Source organism: Rhagoletis zephyria, unplaced genomic scaffold, assembly GCF_001687245.7.
Source record: "Rhagoletis zephyria isolate East Lansing unplaced genomic scaffold, Rhagoletis_zephyria_1.1 Rzeph_scaffold_02545, whole genome shotgun sequence".
Lineage (NCBI taxonomy): Eukaryota > Metazoa > Arthropoda > Insecta > Diptera > Tephritidae > Rhagoletis > Rhagoletis zephyria.
In genome coordinates, this window is record NW_016159629.1 from 20778 (window position 1) to 41554 (window position 20777).

The following is a 20777-nucleotide window of genomic DNA, read 5'->3' on the forward strand; positions in this document are numbered from 1 at the left end:
ACCATTTTAGCATACATATTTATGTCGTATTTTTGTCAAGGTCAAAGGTCAATTCACTTAAACAACCACTAACTGTGATAATAATTGCCATTACAAATATGTACGCTTGTGGAACAGCTGATTGCGGCGATACTCTCCAACAGGCGACTGTGGCATGTGCGCTTATGTGGGTGAAATGGTTAAGCTCAAACTGATGTGCATATTTATATACATATGTAGAAAATGGCAAATATTTTTTGCGGGCGCATACATATCTACACATATACAAATATGCAAATAGAACTTCGAGTACGTTTATACTAGTTCTCAGCTATGCCAAATCACTGATTGTTTTAAATTATAAATGATTCGCATTTGAGTGAGGTCTGAGTTTAGTTAAGTGCTGATGTGTGGCACAGTGTCTGGCACCGGCGAGCGGTCTGCTACCCTTACTGGACGTAAATATATGTACGTATGAAACTAAACGCATTTATGTATGTACATATGTAGGTATGATTTTATAAAGTCACATCATTAAGCGTAATTTATGTGCGTTTCACTTGAGCTTCGTTAGCAACAACAAATTCATGCGGAGTGGTCTGATTTCGATTTGGAAACAGCTGATCCGCCTCGAGCCGGTTTAGAATGGCACACAGATTTGTTTTTGTTTTTTTTTTTTTACTCAGGCATTTACCCGTAAAGTTTTATGCAAATAAAACTTAAAACACGCCGACAGGTTTGCTTCTGAACTTTGGGTAGTTGCGATTTTCTATTTTCATATGTATTACTTGATGCCCTGGTAAATAAAATGCTACCAGATCCCATCTGACGATGCTGCATTGCATTCGGCAACTAAGCAAGCGGTGATTTGAAAGTGCAAATAATTTTGTAATTCATCAAAAGAAAAATTCTTAAAAAAAAAAATAAAAAATTGGCGAATGTGTGTAACACTACCACTTGAGAGTCGCTGAGGCGATTGAACACATTTTTGTATTGTGTTTTTAATTAACAGACAAGTATTTTATGAAAAAAATTTACTCGTCAAGTGGCGCTGGAGTCGAGTTATTTGTAAAAATTGTACTGATGGAGCGAATTTGACTCATATTCGAAATGTACATATGTAGGTTGATGTGACAGTCGGTTCAAATGAGTCCCTCTGAAGGTCCATTGTGGTACCACTGCAGAAGACGGGAACCTCGGTGACTATTCTTCAGAGAACCATTTGAGGCTCTTATAAAGCGTAGGATTAGTTTTATTCGTACGCATGATAATTCCGTAAGAGAGCTAAAAAGAGGCCTATCTAAAAAGCTTGCTCTTCTCTTGGCCAAAGCTAGGCAACTACAGAAGAAGTGCTCTACGGTTTCCTTCTCTTCCTCTTCTCCACAACTTCTGCAGTATTCGTGAGAGAATATTCCTGGTCTTGAAGGGTGCCTGCCGAACAGCCAGTGACCGGTTACACACCTGCTTGTTCTACAAGTGTCTACCTCTAGCCATGACCTGTTGGGCTGTTGGCCTGTTGGTCTCTTGGATCATGCTATTTCGAAGTTCTAATTTGCAGTTTGCCATGGGTATCCCAATAGTGCCTCAGTTTTCACATAGGGGGAGATTGGTACCTTTCCTGGCTGGCTCATCGGCCCTGCAGTTTTCTTCAATATCTCTGTGTTCCGAAACCCATATGAGTATGACCTTGAACACGGCGCTAATATCGTTTAGAGCTGCGAGGCATTCCTGCGCAACCTTCGATCTCAGCATTACGATTTTGATTGATTTAATGGCCGCCTGGCTATCCGAGGAGATATTAATCGTAATCTTCCTTATATTTTTAGGTAAAAAGAAAGGAAGGGAAAGAGAGAGTGTGTATCGACAATCACTAGCGCAACAGAAAAAAAAATGCAATATCGCATGCCACGCACACTTTGTAATAAACACTTCAACATTATTAGGTAGAGCTCTTGACGCACTGCTGCAATTAGCGTCACTTTGTGCCTTCATACATACGAATGGAAACCTTAAAGGCCACCTGCAGACTAAACAGAAACGGATATTGTTATAGCACTAAGTGGGACGGGGCGGAAATTGATGGCGGCAAAGGTCTCAAATCTTTACTGATGGCTACAAAACTGACTCTGAGTCAGGAACTGTAGTCTTTATCGCAGGTAAAGGGGATAAGCGTCATTTTTCTTTTGGAGAATATGCTCTAACTACTTCCAAACTAGCTCAGGAATGCAATTCTCGGCTAAACGTTTTACTCTGGATGTCAAGTGATTCGAGAGCACCTGGTATTGAGACATCTACCCATCTGGTCAGAGTTGGCTCAGACCAAGTATTCCTCGGTCCGCCGTGGAAGAGGATGGACGCCGAATTGTGTTTTGTGCTTTCGCCCCGCCTTTGCGATAATTAAATATAAGGGATTTGGACGCGATGTGTAGACCGGCGAACACCTGAGCTCCTTGGCACCCATCTGCTTAGTTTTATTCAAAGGGGCATGAAAACAGTACAATGTCAGGCATGTAGTCTGAGTGACGTTGAGTGTATTAAGCCAACCGCCCGACTTAAGCTCTTATGCCTTGTGTCCACACAATTGTAGTCCTTAATAGTGAGTAGCGGTGTTTCAAGGCACAGCACAACGGTGAATTCCGACACGTACACGTGTACAACAAAGCAAAATTTTGCCCACTATTAACGGTAATAGTGCATAATAGTTCAGCGTTGCTATTATTTATTATAACAACAGGTTCATCCGCCTCCACTTAGCGCCTTTTGTGCCGTAGCAGACGCTTATATCCTCAATTTATGGGACAATCAAAATGCATTTTACTTACACCTACATGAACATATTTACATTAGGCTGATCCAATTTTTTTTTACAATTTGCTAATTTTTGTATTCTAGATAAGCCGCAAACATATCCAAGGATAGGAGTGGATTACAATATTTTCAAAAACTATATTTTGGAATTAAATGCGCTTGAGTTTTTAATAACCGTTGTTGTCCTTTTTTAGAAAGGCGGCACTCTCTCTCTCTCTTCTTCTTTTTCTTGAAGATCTCTTCTTCTTTTTCGATCAAAAAATTTTTATTTTTAACGATTTTATAGCAACTTGTAAAATATGTCCACTCATGGCAAAAACTATTGGCACAGAGAATTTTTCATAATACGTGTAAAAACTTTTATTTTTTGCGCTAATTTTTTATAAAAATATGAGTCACACTACAACAATAACATAAAAATATAATTCCTAAACTTTTTGCAAAACTCAGGAAAATTCAAAAAATTTACTTTCAGTTTTTCAACCTTGTAATAAGATTTTTTTGAGTATGCAGTTTTGTAAAACATTAAATTTTAGTATAATAAAGTGCCAGATGATGGTTAAAAAAATTAGCGGAAAAAGGTAAAATATATGTTGTGAAAGATTCTCTGCGCTAATATTTTTCGCCGTGAGTGTAGATAAATAATGGAAAACTTCCAAGCTCCGATTTCAAAAAAATCCGGTTAATTTTTTGTAATTTTCTATAATTCGGGGGGTTACAGCAGGAGAATTCCAAGAAGTTGTTTGCGCTATGTTTTTTGGACTACCCTAATGTGCATCTACATACAAATATATGTATATAAAATGTGTACACTTTGTTATTCATCATAATCTTTTCGCTTAAGGCACGTTCGTTCATTTTTAGTTAAGTAGTTATGGAAATGCATACTTACATATAAACGTATATATGCATGTACGTATATATGCATGTGTATTCAAGCGTAAGTCGCTGCTTGCTATAGTTGTCTTTTCACTAAGCATTTATAGCGCTGCTTCCCTACTTATTACATTTTTTGTTGTATTTATTCTTTTTATGTACATATTTTGTTTATTCTAATAAATCAAAGCAATCAAAAGGGAAGCGAAAGTTCATTTCCCCTAGCCACTTTCGCGCGACTTTGTTTGTTGTTTTTATTACACTTCCACAGTTATACTCTTGTTATTTTCTTGATTTGTCGCCTCCTTCGCTTTATTGTACGCGTACCTTTTTCCGTTGTGACGCCGCAATCGCAATATTTTCTTTATTAACTACACCATGCTACAAATGTTGCATGAAAATCATCCATTTTGACAATGACAAAAGGTGATAGATGTTTGTAGTTCAGTTTGTAAATTGGTGTTGTTTGCAGTTAGTTGGCTTTTTACCGAAACTATTGTAAATATTTATTGCAAGAAACTTTTGCTGTTTGAGTTACAAAAATACAACGTGTCATTCAACTTCCGCTGAACTTTAATGACAAATCAATGGTGAAATTTGTTGGTTGTATAATAGGGTGGTCCAAAAAGGCGTGTGAAAAAGTATAGTTGCAATTTTTCTGCTCTCACCCCTACACTCTTAAATTTGCATGTAAAAAAGTGTTTATTCTGCAACCAGAATCTACGCAAATATACGCACAAGATGTTCAAGATTTGATTTTGAACATGAGTTGTTTAAAATATACACACAAAAAAAATACACATGAAATGTTTAAAATTACAAAAATTTTGAAAGTAAAAATATATTTTTTTTACAAATAATAAATATTAAGTGCTCATATTTACTAAATTTTAAACACTTAATTTACATACAGACAAGTGACCAATTTGGTATGTAAAAGTAAACAGACAGTGTTTAGTTTTGCACACATTAGGAGAGGAAACTGGTTACCTCTCTTTATATGCGTAAATTTGAACAAAAATTTTTTATATGAAATTTTAAACATTTCATGTGTAAAGTAAAAAATAAAGTAGGTTTAAAGAGCTTTATAAAATGACGCTTTCATACATTTTCCAGTTTATAAACATTTTCTAAAGCTACTTTATTTTTTATGAATAAGGCCATAAATGTTTAGAACTCAAAAAATAAATTTGAAACTTGGTCTACGCTACACATATGATAATAAAATTAATTAATTAACGCCAGTTTTGCAATCGCTTAAAACTTGCACTTTTTATACTAAAATTTAATGGGCAACAAAACTGCATACTCGAAAAAATTCTAAAAAAATGTGTACATTTTTAATATATTTATTTTACTCAACTTCGGTGTAAAAAAAATTTGTAACTCAAATTATTGTAGAGTGCACCCCATAATACTATTCTTAAATATTGCGCAATACTCAGAGCTACCATTGTGATTTTTTTGAATTTAATTTGAGATGGGATATTTTCAAAAACTAATTTTTATTTTTTATCAAACAAATTGTGTGTGAAAAATTTTTCAAGAAAAAAAATTTAAATATTTCTTTTCATAGAGTATTTTAAAGTGTATATGTGTGATTTTTTTCAAATATTTTCCTCGCCCCGTTTTCGGGATATTTGAAGAACTATTAAATCGATTTGTTTTTGTTTTTGTGCTATAAAGTTTTTAAAAATGTATTATTTAAACTAAAATTTCATATGTATTTATTTGATTTATTAATTATTTATTAATTAAAAATGTTATACTCCCTAAATATAACCGAAGTTCTTAAAATTTTTACTTTTCTTAAAGCTTTCAATGCATCAGCCATAATTCCACTTTGAGCTTATATTCAACTAAAAAATTTCAATTAATACATTGGTAAAAGCATTCTTCTCGAATGGAATTTAAATCAAACTTCAGTCCAAAATGATTCTTTGTCAACAAGGGCAAAAAAACAAGCATTTAAATACACAAACAAACAACGGTTGCTGCCTTTTTTTTAATTTCTTTCAACTCCTAACAAATTGTTGATATCCGCGCCACTGGCGACTACATAAATCCAATGAAATTGAATTTACGTGTTCATATAGAATAAAATGAAGAAATTCATAAATAAGTAAATAATATTTATGAAAAAAAAAAAATGCGAATTTACCATTGAGAGAATCAACTGTCAACTGTCAGCGGAATAATATTTGTTGACACGACCCTGACTCTATCGCTAGTAAAATAACCTCCGGATGGCGGCGAAATTCTCGTGCAGATGCACATGGGTGCCGATTTATATGCATATATGTATGTACAGATGTATGTACATACTTTCATACATATGCATGTATGTATGTAACATTGTTTGCGCGCACAAAAGTGTAATAAGAGGTCGCGCCTTTTGTCTCGCTGTTCGTTAGTGTCGTGTCGTGGCAAAGCATCCCTCATCATACAGATTATTCAAAACAAATATGCACCTACAAACAACTGAGCATGCATACATTCATATATGTATAATATGTACTATATACAGGCAAACATAGCCGCCTGTGTGTTCACCCATAATTGCTTGCCGCTGGGCGTAGATTTACATTTAAATAAGAGAGCCCAACTGACGAATCAACAAGAATATAATAACGCAGCGCGTCAAAAATGTTTGTAGCGAAATTTACATTCCTGTATCTACATACATAAAGCATAGCATCCTAATTTGCCAAACGATTTCGTAACGGCGTCGTTTCCGACTCGTTGTCGTAAACGAAATTCTTTGAGTTGTACAGCAAAGGATTTGTATATATGTATGTATATATGCAACCATGTTACTTCTATCATAAAACCAGTCGGCAAAATGAGGAGATCTTATTAATCAACACTTTTAGACAGGGCTTTTTAGGTAAGACCTTACCTTTGGAAACTATATTAGAAGACCCTCCATTGGCCTTGCTATTCACAAGCAGACGAGAAGTTTATTTTCTTAAGAAACGGATTTAAAATAAGGGAAGAATTTGAGTGTGCGTGTCGCGGTTAAAGTGGTACATCGTCGAGCACGAAAAGCTCTATGAAGTGCCATATAAAAAAATTGTCTTATGTAAGTAATACCTACGTTGATGGCACTTCAAAGCATTATCAGCTTAATTGGACGCATCCACCGGCAACTTGCCCGAAACTTTTTTGGGACTCTGCAAGACTTACAACCATGCAGAAGTTGTAATTGCTGATTACCATTCGCCGCAGTGTCTACCCACCATTTTTTATCCAATAAATTTTTTTTTTCTTTTATATACATAAATACATGCAATTATCCGGGCGTCTCCTCTCACTGGGTTGTTCAGAGAAACAGAGTTTACTGATTGAAAAATCTGGATTTTAAAATATTATATGCCATTTTTATGAAAAAATGTTTTTTTTTTCACATATACTATATGTATGGGAAACTTTGAGCGTTTTGTGCGACCTCTAAATATTTTTTTGAAATAAAAAGGGGTGTATCTTTTCGACATAGTGAGGGGTGAGAGCATTTAAACCCCGACTTTGCTTTCCTTGGTCCACCCTAAAGTACAAGTATATACAGTATTGGCCAATACAATGGCACCCCTATTTCAAAGTAATATTGTTTCCCACACATGTTTATTTATTTATTTTTAAGCATTTTCAATTAAAATACAGTTTTTTGTCTAACAAAAAACTTTGTAGAAAACTACAAAAAAAATCAACAAAATTTCAGTTAAACTTCAAACTTTTTTCTCAGAAGAGTTAGAATTTCAAGTGGCTAAAAATCACCATTGATTTTTTAGAATATCTTTCGCCGAAGGTATTGCGGGCTTATTCCATATAAAAATAAATTGTGTTAATTCATTATATGGAAGCAAATACGACAAAAATTCTAAAAAATCAGCGGTAATTTTTAGCCACTTAAAACTTGCACATTGTTGGACTAAAACTGAGTGGGCTATAAAACTGCGCACTCAAAAAAATTCTAATACTTCTGAGAAAAAAGTTTGAAATTTAGGTGAAAATTTGTTAAATTTTTTTGTAGTCTTTTACAAAGTTTAAAACTTGAGTTTATGTGGGTTTTGTTAGAGAATCGACTGTATTTCAACTGAAAATTCTGAAAAATTAATAATTAAACATAAATGGCAAACAATATCACTTTGAAATGGGGATGCTATAGATATGGCCAATACTGTATGTACATATTTAGAGCCGTCGGGGATATTGTTATACTTATTTTATTTACATTGTAAGAATAGAAGCATGACAGGCAATTGACAGATATCTACGTGATTTCACTGAACTGACAAGTTAGCAGTTTACGAACAAGCATATGTGTATATATGTATGTACTTCCTTACCAATGTATACATGAATAAATGTATTGATAGGAGTAGAATTTCGCTAAGATTACAGAGAATCTTGTTAACAAGCCTTGACGTCACACTTAAGAATGTTTGATTGTTTACTTCTCTTGAAATTCCAAGAAAACAAAAAATAATCAAACTTAGTTGAGCATAGGATATATTTTTAGTAACAAAACTATGTAAATGTGTTATTCTAAAGGAGTATGTAAGAGTATAAGAGAAAATATTAATAAAAAAAAATTTGTTGATTTTCTACAACATTTACTTTTAATTCTAATACTGCTTTATGTACTTTATTGCCTTGATTTCTTTTGAAAACTCTCGCTGCCCATTTAACAAATACTTCACATTGGTTTGCCTTATTTTTTTTCTGCTCGTCTTGTAAACTACCCGCTGCGAAAAGTAGGCTAAGTACTAAGCATAACTGTAACATGCAAAATTACGTTTTACTGCCAACAAAACAAATTTTTACTACTCGTATCTACAATCAGTCGTACCAGTCGTTCGCATCAGCTAACCAGCTCAGATAGTCGTTTTGTCTCCTTACTACCATTCCATTCAAATGTCTCCAAAAAGTCTGTAACAATGAAATAAAATAAAAAATGTCAACGATTTGAGCTGAAACGGAAGTAACGGAGCGCATATTTATACCTATAGGTGTAGGCCTTGTCTCTGATATGCTATCAGATACGCACGAGTGCGCAAAACATCACCAACACTAAGGCACTTATACAAACACACATATTTATATAAATATATATGTATACATATGTACAGCTGTACAACTGTAAAGCCTATGAACTGCGAAAGCAACTTTCTTTACAATTTCTACAGGAAAATCTTCCCAAATCTATCTCAGCTTATTTATGATTCTATTTTTTTTTTTTTGTGTACAAACTTGCTGAATTGTCCTTGGCATATCGCAACGCTTCATTTGAATATTGCGTTACATGTAATATAGAGAGTATCCTCCACCTCCCGTCCACCCGTTCTAAAATGAACATAAACTATCAAGTCGGGTATTTTCTATCTTTTGATCGAATTACCGACTTTCGGTTTAGAAAATTTTTTAGTGAATGATCCAAATCGTTGGCGAAATTTCACCAGCCGGACTTTCCGCAAGCTTAAATCGGAAATAAGTGCCATTTATTCAGGCCCTCCAATAGTTACATAGACGTGGTTTTTTTGTTCATAGCCCCATCGATAATCGGCCAGGATGTGGACCCCTAAATAACCCAGTCGCGAACAGAGTCCTCTGGGATGGGACCTCAGCTAAGGCTTCATCCTAGGTTTGGCGGATCTCCACAATTGTGGTTGTATCCCTTTCTCCGCAACTCGTGGAAAGGCAAAATATATTGAAAAAAATTAATACCATAGAGGCCGACCTTCTCAACGAGTCGGCACATGTTAGAGCCCATTCAGTGCAGAGCACCTCTACCTGCCACGACGCGGTAAGCCAATGATAAAATGGAAGCAAGATTCTGAAGCAAACAAATTGTATAAGAGCGAAAGGTTTAGGTAAGCAGGCTCCCTCGCGATACTTCCAGCATTAAAAGATCCAAATCTGGCATGCAGATTGCAGGTAAAGAAGAGGTCAAAAACATTGCGCAAGCCATTCGTTGTCCGAAGCCGAAAGAGAGAACTGATCACCAGAGTATAGCAGCTAACAGGATTCTTTGCTACCCGATTTCCAAATTCGGGAGCCCGAAAAACCCAAAGAAGGTCAGCACGCTAGGTGAGCTTTCTCTTGGACTCCAGTAGGAATGGGTAAGGGCTTTAATTGTCATTAATGCCTGCGCTGGAAGGAAATCTTTTGATCTTAAGGAGATTATGGAAACCATCACACTCTGAATAGATACTCCTCTGCGGTTCTGGAGAAAATCAAAGAAATAATCCGAGGCAGTTTCAATGCAGTGAAAATCAAGCAGGAGCTTTAACTTAAATTATGCTTTTGATTTCCAGATCAGTGCAGTGCGTTTCAAACTGAGTTGATAGCTATCAAGGAAGCTGTTTTGTGTAACCGTCTAAGCAATTCGACAAAGCACGCTAATAGCGATATGAACCTACATTCGGACTTAATCCGTACACACGAATATCGGAGTGGATTATCCGGGCGGATATCTGGGTATCCGAATATAAGAATAGTCCCAGTCCTACTTAAAACCCATTTCATCAAACTAGCAAACATAAGATGAAATACGGAACTAACATTAGGGGTAGATCCAATGCTCTCATTCTCCTGGTGCTCCCTCAACTCAGTATTGTTGTTGGAATCAACACTGGTCTTTCTAAAAACCAAGAGAATATCGAAAGCGCCGAACACTTTCTCTACCACGGCAACGTTTTTTTTTTATAAACACTTTTAACTACAAACATATCGTACGCTCTTCAAAAATTTTGCGAACCGAAGATGAACAACGCTGTTTGTTAGAATTCCAATATAAATGTTTTACTATAATTTTCTTTTTAGTTCAGTGAAGTTGTGTAAGGGTACGTTCACACAGAAACACGAGCGGCGCCGCACGAAGCAAGACAGAGCGCAGGAAAGCAGTTGTTGTTCACACTGCCGTAAAGATATCACGAAAGTTGTCTTCACTGAAAAGCATCTAAAATATTTGTTCGATTTGCTGCAATTTCTTTCTCTAAAAACGCACTTTCATTTAATTATCTGTATTATTTGTTCGCAGCACCGGCAAGAGGCTGAAAAATTAAAACGAAAATTTAAAATCAAAAAATTCCCTGCTTTCAGCTGGAAAACGCTTCTGAAAAAGCTTGCTGTATGAATACTTTCATATATGAATGCAGCTACATTAATTTGAAAGCTTCGCTCCGGTCGGAACGCCTTCGCTCTGCTCGACCGCGTTGTCTGTGTGAACGTACGCTAAAGAGTAAGCAACTATAAAATCTACAACAGCCAAGGAATGTATGCATACTAAAGCCATAGAAACCTCCAAAATCAAAAACGCCAGTTACATACGCATATGTATATATGTATATGCTAGGCGAAAGAAGTAGTAAAGTTTGACTTACGCCATAACTGCTGAAAAAAGCACAAATATTCACTTCACTCAATTTTAAAATTTTGCATGTCATCAGTCCGTCGCAGCATACATCCTTTTACAAGAAAACATATCGTACACCGTCTTCAAAAGAGGCGCAACTCAAAATTCGGATTTTTTGAAGTTATGCGCTAAAAATGTACACAGCTTTTATTTACCGTTCAGCAAAAGCTGGAGCAAATTTTTGTTATAATTTGTTTAAAAAAAACCTAGTCTCCTTTGTCCATATGATTATCATGCACTAAGAAATTGTTTATCGCATCTTCTGACAAACATGTAATTTTGAGTTGTGCGCCTTTTGAAGACGGTGTGCGATATGTACATTGTGCACACAAGCATTACTCTGTACATTATTTTATCTTTCCTTTCTCTATTTATTTATTTTTTTTTGGTGGCATTGCCATTTTTACTTTTTTGGCAAACTCCACTTGACTTGAATTCTAGCAGATTTACGTCATTTATCTATTTGTTCATTTGTGCGGTATTTGTATATCCTTGAAGAATGTTGATTTTGGCATTGTATGTAAATAGATATGTATTTGTTTCGTATCCGAAAACTATTTTTATTCAAACTTTTTGCAATTGCCCAAAAAAAGTTCGCGATAAACTGGATTATGCTGAGGCACATGCCACAGCCTCAACTTTTTTTTTTTTTTTTTAACTGAGCATCGACAGCGCTTAAACAAAGGAATGCAGAAACGAAGGCAGGGCATAAAAAATGAATGTGATGGAGTAAACTTTAACGGTATTTGAAATGGATATCGGAGCAAAAATTTATGCACATGGTTGAGCATTTTTGCGAGAAAGAAGAAAATAACAATGAAAGAAATGTCGAAAGAACGTTGATGGTATTCACGACGTAGAGGAATGTCAATTGTGAAGGCGCACGTGAGGCGACTTTTAAGGACATATCTAAGGGGTGAGCGTTATGTGCACATAATATCCTAAAAAGAATACCTACAGTGCTCTTTCGCGCTAACTTCGATCTGATGACCACTTAACCGAACTGCAGGAATGTTTGTAAGATGCTGTTGGGTACGAAGACGAGCTGGTTATTCTTGTTATGGGAAAACTCGGCTTTATGTAAGCCCGTAAAACCCTATTTCAAGAAGGCATAAGCTGAACCTTTATTCAGTCATCCTTACGTCGAATTTTTTACTTACACCTCCATAGTTTGGTGGACGAAAACATTGCAGAAAACTGTCATTTCGTCTTTACACGAACTTCAAAGGCTGACTTTACTATCGTTCACCGGATCATTGAGATCTTCTTCAATTGCGGCCTTTGGGTCCCTCTTGGGATGAGCTCTACTTCGTATTATTGTCCAAGAAGTAGGAATTGGAAATGCGAATATCTGATGGTACTCCTCATAACAGCAAACAGCTTAAGGTTGCCTTGCTAAAAGAAATCTGCTTTGGAAGGAAATTTCAGGTCGAAGTTAGCAGATCGAGATGCCTGCTCAAATGAATCAGCTTAAATTAATTCCAGATAAGAGTGGGTAAACTCAGTAAGTACTGGGAGGCGGAAGTGGGACTTTAACAGCCCAAAATCTTCAATTCCTCTTTGGCTTGGAAGAACATAAATCTTTTGAATCTCAACCTAACCGGTCATAACCATCTGCCCTCTCATATGCATCGTATTTATCTGACCATGGAGACGCAATGTTATCTTTGTCTTGAAGACAGACGAAGTGACATCGAAGCACATTGTGTGTGATTGTCCGGTATTCGCGAGACAAAGACTAAATTACTTTAATTATGCCACAGTTAAACCCCTTAGTATCAGGAATTCGTCTATCAAGTCATTGTTTGAACTTATTGAGAAGGCTAATAGTATCTTGGATAGTCAAGGTTAGGCACTTTAGCGTGGAGCGTGATTTTCGTTCGTCGAGAGAGGGCTCTACTTTTCAATTGAATACCGAGCCCAAAGTAGCACCTTCGCTTGATCTCCAGGCTAACGTTGTTGGTTGTATTTATGCTACATCCTAGGCAGACAAAGTACTTCACTACTTCAAAGTTATATCTGCCAACAGTGACGTGTGTCCCGAAACGCGTGGACTCTTTATATGTTGCCAGGAGGTACTTTGTCTTGCCCTCGTTCACCGCTAAAACAACCTCTTTAGCTTCATTTTTAGTTTGGTTTGATAAAATTAATTTTGAGTAGCACCTCGGTCAAAAGCTGTCAAACTGTATGGCAATAGCTTTCAAAATTGCAACTGCAACAAATTCGACATTGATCCTACTAACTTTTCCAGCATCCTTAATACCCGCACTTAAGCGCATAAAAACTTGAACCCATTTGTTTTTTTTGCCTTATATTTTGAACTGATTTTTCGTCAATCCAAGGTAAACCCGATGCCAAAACTCAAAGTAAATATGCATAGCGTTTAGCAGACAGCGATAAGTCAACCAACTTTTGCGAAAACTAACACTAACAAATATTGCACATATGTATATATAGGAGTACTTACAAGCCAGCATAGCTGCTGTATGCTAGAACCCTACCGCCATATATGTATTCGCATACTGGCTGCCACTGAGGCATGCCAAATAGGCGAAGGTTGATAACCTGTAAGCACGTTTAGACCTCATTGGCAACCTTTCAAGCGAAGTAAGCACATCACCATATACATACATATGTAGTATAGTACGTGCATTCAAGGTATTTTTAACTTTTGTTTGCTTGAATATGTTTAACAACTATCTATCTGCCAGAGTTTCACACCGCCAACAGCGCATATGTGCAACAGTTGAAGCAGCAACATTCCCAGAAAATATAAAAAATTGCCACACACTAACAAGCGAGCAAATATTTACACCCACATACTTGCTTACATACATGCCTACATATATATGAATTTATATACATACACAAATAAAACTTCGTAACGCAAGTGTGTGGTGTAGCAGCAAGTTGAAGAATAATATGAAAAAGTGCACTTCAGGGCTACAAATGCTGGATGCTTTTGTTGTGTACACTAACAGCTATCTATTTTTCTATTTTTCCATTTTTCCATTTTCTTTTTATTTGCGTGCACTTCTGGAGTGTTTTGCTGGAGTAGGCGTTGCATAGAAAGGAATTGCATTTTCCACAACATCCAGACGCATCATCACGTTTTCAACTGGATTGCTTTAGAATTTTAATACAATAAAATACAAACAGATATATCCACCTTGACTTCTAAGCCAGTGCAGTTATGTAGCGGGCGTCAAACTTTATAGAGAGGTAGTCTTAAGTGGATAAGAGAGATGTAACTGTTGCATACATACATATGTAGGTATGTAGTTGGTCAGGTGGAATTTTTACAGATATGTTTAGCTAGAATGCAAATAGTTAAGCATGCAAATGTGTATGTATGTATGTTAGTGTAATTTAAATATACCGCTTTTTCCGTAAACCAAAATATTCCCCGCAAGGGACGTGGTTTAGAATATATCAGCAGTAAGCAATGATTACAATGTAATGGGGTATAGCACTCGGGGCAAGGTGAGGAACCCATTTGCGAGATGTCGTAACCAATCCGCGTAGAGCTTTGAGTCACGGCAGAAAGAATGGGAGCTTCGGTGCGACCACTCCGACTTATTCGATTTAAAGGCGCACTGAAGTCTGCAGCGTCTGTTCGTCAGTGCGTGCGGCTGCAAGCGGGCGTCTGCCTTGTGCGAAGCATTGATTTAAGATTACTTTTATTTTTTGTATTTTTTTTTTGTATGAAATATTATATTTTTAGCAGTATTTTTTTTTTAAATCAGACTATGTTGAAATAAAATTAAAAAAAAAAATAAAATTTGTTTGGGACCAGAACCAATTCAACCAAGTTGAGATATTGCATTCCTATAACTAAACAGGATACAATTCATGAAACTATGAAACTGATGCAATACCCTCGGGTTAATAAACTACAAGTGTTTTTCTGGGGCGAAGATCCAAAACAAATATTCACGCACACGCATGAATGCGTCCAACAATTAACAGTTACACACCGCACCAGCAGAAGTCTTACGGCGTTACAAAAACACTACTCCAATTCTGTCAACACAACAATGCATATTGGGGATGTTTGCTGGTGATTTTTAGCACAGTTTAAGTGTTGCAGACGGAAAATTATGACAATAAACTAGACAAATGTTCATATACATATATCTATTAGGGCGGGTCATTTTTTTTTTTTTTTTGTTTCTAAACGCGTATAGCATAGGAATATTCTACGTGTACTTCTAAGCAAATTTGCCTAAGCATCCAGGGGTCTAAAATCAATTTGGAGTTTGCCAAATTGTTAAAATAAGTTTCGAAGAAAATGTGAAAATTTTCACTGGTGCAAGTTTTAAATAAAAGATAAGCCCAGAAATGGATTCCTCATACTGAAGAACCTCTTTCAGCATATTTTTATACAAAATTTTGAGCACAACTTTACGACACTACAGCGAAATGCCAAGAAACCAATTTTGCAATTTGGCAAACTCCATATTCATTTTATACCCATCCTTTCTGTCATATTTCTGTGGCAAATTTTCTTAGAATTACACGTATAGTCGGAAAAATCTTCCATAAATTTTGACCCGCCCTGATGTACACATGTATACTGCATTTGTACTTATATGTATTTTGCACAGAGAAGCCTTCAAATATGTATGTATATGGGTAAATATGTTTGTTGTACTCATGCATAGACATGCACTACTTAATACATACATATTTCTGTAATTTCAGTATAGAAGTAGGAAGAATTCTTTCAGCAACATCTTAATGATACAACTTCGCTGCAAGTGCTGCATCGTTTGCTGCAGCTGCAAATATGTATTTATGTACTTCTGTTGCTGTTGCTTCTTCTTCTTGCCTCTGTTGCATTATTTAGTTGTAGTGCACTTGATGCAACATAAACAGCTACAATATCAGCAACAACAATAACAAAACAAAACTAATGCCAAAGGCGATAGAGTTGCTATGGGTAGAGCAACGCGCCTTTTAAAACTCGCTCCAATTGCGCGCCGTTGCGTATACGTAATATGGCTGGCGGAATAGGCATACATACTCGTACATACATACACCTAGTTTGTATTTGTAAATCCTTCAGGCTTTTGCAATGCTGCATGCCTTTAGAAATTGCAGTTGCCGCATACTCTACTATTTCTTGCTTCTACTATTTTTATCTGTTATAGGTATTTGTACAGGCTTTTACAAAATGCTTGTTGCTCTGCTTGGATTTTTTTTTCATTCTTTCTTTTTCTGTGCCTTGCCATTTTCTGCTTAGTTCGTTTGAATGCTTCCAGTTTAAGCTTCTGTGGCGCTATATTCGCACGTGATGTTTAATTAATGGCAGCGTTAAGTCAGTTATCGTTGAGCGTTTCTTCGACTTTCTTTTCTTTCGACTTTCCTTATTTGTTGACTACCTGCAACTTGTGGCTTAAGAAGTTTCTTTCAATAAGCATTGGCCACATGAAGACTAACTTTTTTTAATGGAAATTTTCTTAATTTGCAAATTAACGCTGATTATAGAGTTTGCAAAAGTTTCAGTGTAAAAAAAGTTTGGGGTTCACTGCGATGCGTGATGATAACTTTTGCACCGATGCGTTTTTATATGCACAAGGCCACTATACGAGTAAACTGCACTTTGTAGTGACTTTCTGTCAAGCCCAGAAGAATAACGATAGTCTGGTTTACGCGGATAGAAAATTCCGATACTTGGAGGCTTCAACCTAAGTGTTTCCGAGAAATTTAAATATCGAGCAGAGGTGGCATAGAACCATAGCCGCAACCACGGTTTTAGTGTTAAACGGTGCAAATGACTGTGTGTAGGTATTAAGACGATAGTTGAACATCAGATTACGCAGTGTAGGTATTATAAAGAGGGAGATCTAACTACCCGTTCATGAAAGAGTCGAAAAGATTCAGCAGATATCCAGATAACCGGAATCGAAAAAGTAGACACTGTAGAGGTGAAGCGTATGGACATGAAGTCTCAATGACATTAGTGCCCCTCACCCCACAAAACGAGGGCGGGGCGATTAGACGCCGCTTGACTAAATTCGGAGCTGTAATGGTAACATCAGAAATACTGCTATCGTCAGCAAAAGAGATCACCTACATATAGCATGTTTTTTTACTAGATACGAGTGGAGCGTAATACCATGTCCCCACCGGAGCTAACCACGTAGTTATGGCTATTGAGTTGGTTATCCCGATAACCCACTTGATTTAGCGTAGTTTCGCCATATAAAAATGACAGCACTTAACCATTTCACTGAGATGGTTAAAAGCTAACCAACTCGAAACCACGTCGAAAGTCTGATACAACCCTGTGTTTTCCCGCCATCTGTGGGTCATTAGCGTTAAAATGTAAAGAATTCGTTCCCTACTAGTGTTTGGACTCAACTAAAATCAGATTAGATTTACTCCGGTTTTTAAAAAAAATTTAAATCTACTCCTCTACTCCGCTTGACTTCAAATCTATTCCGTTTTTTTCATTCATGTTATGCCCCTCTTGGGGCCGTTTTTTGAGTGTTCACCACCGGTTTCAGTAAAAAAATTGAAAGTTAGCCAAATCTCACTGTTAAAAAGTAACTCTTTCATAGCAATGCGTCAATAAAGTAACTTCGTTATTTTTTGATGTATGGCTGTACAAATTGGCGGATGCAGAACTTTACTTAACTTGTTAAAAAATATATGTAGAATGAAATTTATATAAAGTAGAAAAGGTTTGCTTTTTAAAAAATTAAGTGTTAGATACGTTCTACTATATAGAAAATGCTAAAAATTACCTAAATATGTAACATATTATCCTTGCATTGCGTTCTTATTTTGCATGAATAGCAAATATTTTAGTCAAACAATTAATGTCAGAAACAAAAATAAAAAATTCAATCTAGTACGGAAAATTTGTTTTTGCTCCGATTTTTGCAGTAATTTAGTCCTGAATCGATTTTTGGAGGTCCGAACACTGTTCTTTACATTTGTACTGTTTTATAAACCTCAAGCCGCAGTGTGGACAGCAATAGTTAGTGATGTGGTTAAGTTCGATTTGAGATGGTTAACTTTTTGGTGGGGACATGGTATAAGGTCTACCGGTGGGAAACGATAGAATATCGATATATGTAAGGAGGACCTGCCAATCAGTCAGTATTTTTGTCTGCCAAACGTTTGCAACATCTTTCAGGCTGATATTTTTGCATAGGAAAAAGGCGGATAACCTTCTGAAAAGCAACTGATTTGAGCATCACTGTACTCCTACGAAGGCGAATATCAACGAGTTCTCTTGACAAAAACTTCCGAAATAAGAATGACGGGGAATCTATTGGGCATGTCCGGGCCTGCAGTCGAGGCGACTCAAACACCAGGGATCACGCTTCTGCACCTGTTCAGGGAACATAGGCTACTTACTGATCCGCTAACTGGCGCCCAGATCGCTATATTTAGAAAATCTTTACGATTAGACTTTTCCCATTTGTATTCGGAACAGATGTATGTATGTATGTATATTGGGTATGCAATAGAAAGAGAATTTGGAAACAATGCAAAAAAATACAGCCTAGATAGCGCTGGAGATATAGTCCTATTAAGCTTAAATTCAGAACAGACTAAGTTAGCTTGGCGGCGCTGGAGTCGAGATGTATTTAGTTAATGTATTCGAGGAAATATTACTTGAGATTAATGATGGCCTATAGGTACTCAGGATGTGTAAGAGCAAATTGAAGGTTTATATTTATACATATTTATAAACGAACTGATTAGGCACATGACTCTGTAGTGGAAAAATTTCACAAATTCCTTACAATTAACATATGACAGAGTTGCCGCCTTTTTCAATCAATTAATAAATTAAATTAAATATTACAACAATGTGAGTGCCGAAAGAAAGCGGTCCCAAGACAATTTATTTCTAAAATACTTTTAAGGAGATTGCCACCTGTTAATAATTTTAAATCGATTATGTTATAAGCTAATTAAAATATCACTTCAGTGTGGCTTTCAAACAAAAGCGGTTCAAAAGCGATGTTTTACGAAAATATTTTTTTAAAGGTTGCTGCCTGTTCAAAAAGTTAAAATCAGTTTAATTTACAAGTTAAACTAAATAATTTAGGGTATCTAACGGGAGAGGTTTAATAATTTTAATCAGTTAATTTAATGAAATATTACAATATGGATCTCAAACGAAAAATGTCTAAGAAAGCTTCATTACGAAAGTCTTAATTCAATTTTAATGAACATTTGTAAAGTCGAATATCTTTCGTCTTTACAGCAAAGATTTTCCAGCTTTCCTAAATTTCAATATATTCGTTCTGCCGAAATCATAGTATACAGTTCTCAAGAAAAACGAAAAATTCATACATATAAAATTACGTTCAAGAAATGGAAAGGAAATTTTCTTCTATTAAAATTTCTTAAATCCGTTTATAGCTCTTCAAGAAAATTTGCAGCAAACGCAAATTACTTTTTCAAGCAACAAATATAATGAAAAAAAAAATTTCCAGATTTTGCTTGAGAGCTTTATATTAAGCTTACGCTAAATGAAATATAATAATAAGATATTGATATGAACAAAAACTGTGTTGGTATAGGCTTTTATTTATTAAAACAATTTAACTTTTATTTATTTATTAAAAAACTTAAAAAAATATAAATATATTGTACATATAAAAAGACTACCTACAAAGGTTGTTTTTTATACTGAAAAGCCAATTTAGTTGAAGCATTTTTTTTTTAATAAAATTTATTATTTTCGGTAATTAGTTTATTAATTTTTTCGTTACATTTGAGATCGTAACGTTAGGCCAGGCGGAGCGGTAATTTATTTTTAACATTGACCGTCTTTTTAACCCTACTTGTATAATAAATTGTTAAAGTGTGATCTAAATTAAAACTCTAATATGTTCTTCGAATCGTAGGCAACAAATCTTATCTTTGCTCATCGACATCAAAGACACACCACGATAATGAAATGACATTAATTAAATTTAAACCGCAAGTGGCTGGAGCTTGTCTGGCCCACTCAAGCTCAAAACTGACATTTATATACTAGATGGCTGCATGAATTCATTCAAAACGGCGTATGAATTATTCATATACAAAACGAATGAATGATTTTGGCTTCAAATTTTTTTGAATTTGAGTGAATACCTGTTCTTATATATGTGCCGACATTACAATATTCAAAGAACGTGGAAATAAATTGAATTGAAAAAATTGCAAATTTTTGTTATGACTATCCAAAAAAAAAATTCTATGCACTTATGTACAAACATACATATGTATCTATGTATGTATTGCTGCGTTCCTATTACAATACGAACAAACTTGTTTGTAGAAAAACAATTTAAATAAATGAGTTTGAATGATTTGAATGTTTTCCATTCATTCAATCACATTCTTCCATTTGAAAGTATAAAATTAAAAAAAAAATGTATATACATAACTTACAAAATTCCAAACGCTGAGTGTTCAAATTTACTGTACTCTGTTTGAATGAATTCATGCAGCCCTCTACTATATACATATGTATGTATGTATGTACATGCATACCTAAATACTTGGTCTATACATACACATACATATATTTATGTTTGCATATGTATAGCGTGCAATTAATAATATGTAAATGAACACAGCTGCAACCACACTAATTAAGTAATCCTAGTCGAGACATTTTTCACTCATTATAACACAAATTAAATGGCTAGCGTGATGAGAGTCCACCAGAAGCGTATGTATG